Genomic DNA, 786 nt, shown 5'->3' with positions numbered 1-786 from the left:
TAAAAAAAAAAAAGTTTTTTTTTTTTTTTTTTTTTTTTTTTCATAGTAGAGTGCTCACACACACACACACACACACACACACACACACACACACACACACACACACACACAAACACATCCAGAAAGTTTATTTCAATCAAAAACAGTGGTTAGAACAACCTGATTTCACATGAAAGTGATGAGAGTTCTGGCTGGTACAGTAGTCTACATTATTAAAAATGTGTCTGACAGTAAAATGCGGCTGACACATCTACAAGTTATAAGTAACATGCTCTTCCAGCACATATGACAACATGCCACAGTCATTTCCCCTGAAAGGCCGTGTGCCATTTCAGATATGGGCCACGACAGTTTGGGGAGGGGGAACGTCGCACGCACGTCACTACAGATTCTGTGTTCCTGCTTGAATGCATCAGCCTTCATCTGCGTCTATGAATCCCGCGAAGACAGCGATCTGTGCTGTCGCGATCGATTCAGACGTTTTGGTGTCCGGGGGAAAATTCCGTTTGAAAACGTCTCACGCGGCATGCTTTGCCCCCAACCCCATTTTAACATATTTGCAGTACTCATACCCCTATGAAGTTTGTTTAGTTTTTGTCAGATGCATTCTGTTGGGGGTTTGAATGGATAGATCTTGGCAAAAAAATGAAACAAAAAAAAGTACGTAATTGTGAGGTGGAAGGAAATGTTTTATTTTTATTTTTTCTACCCTGAAAACATTTTGCAAAAAAAGAATTTCGAAAGACTAGCTTGTATTTTTATTTAGCCCCGTGTACCTTTAGATTG

The sequence above is a fragment of the Poecilia latipinna genome, unplaced genomic scaffold, assembly GCF_001443285.1.
Source record: "Poecilia latipinna isolate Pla-1442-1.1 unplaced genomic scaffold, P_latipinna-1.0 Scaffold163, whole genome shotgun sequence".
Taxonomy (NCBI): domain Eukaryota; kingdom Metazoa; phylum Chordata; class Actinopteri; order Cyprinodontiformes; family Poeciliidae; genus Poecilia; species Poecilia latipinna.
The sequence above is the reverse complement of the archived record's forward strand: the minus strand, read 5'-3'. Positions refer to the sequence as shown.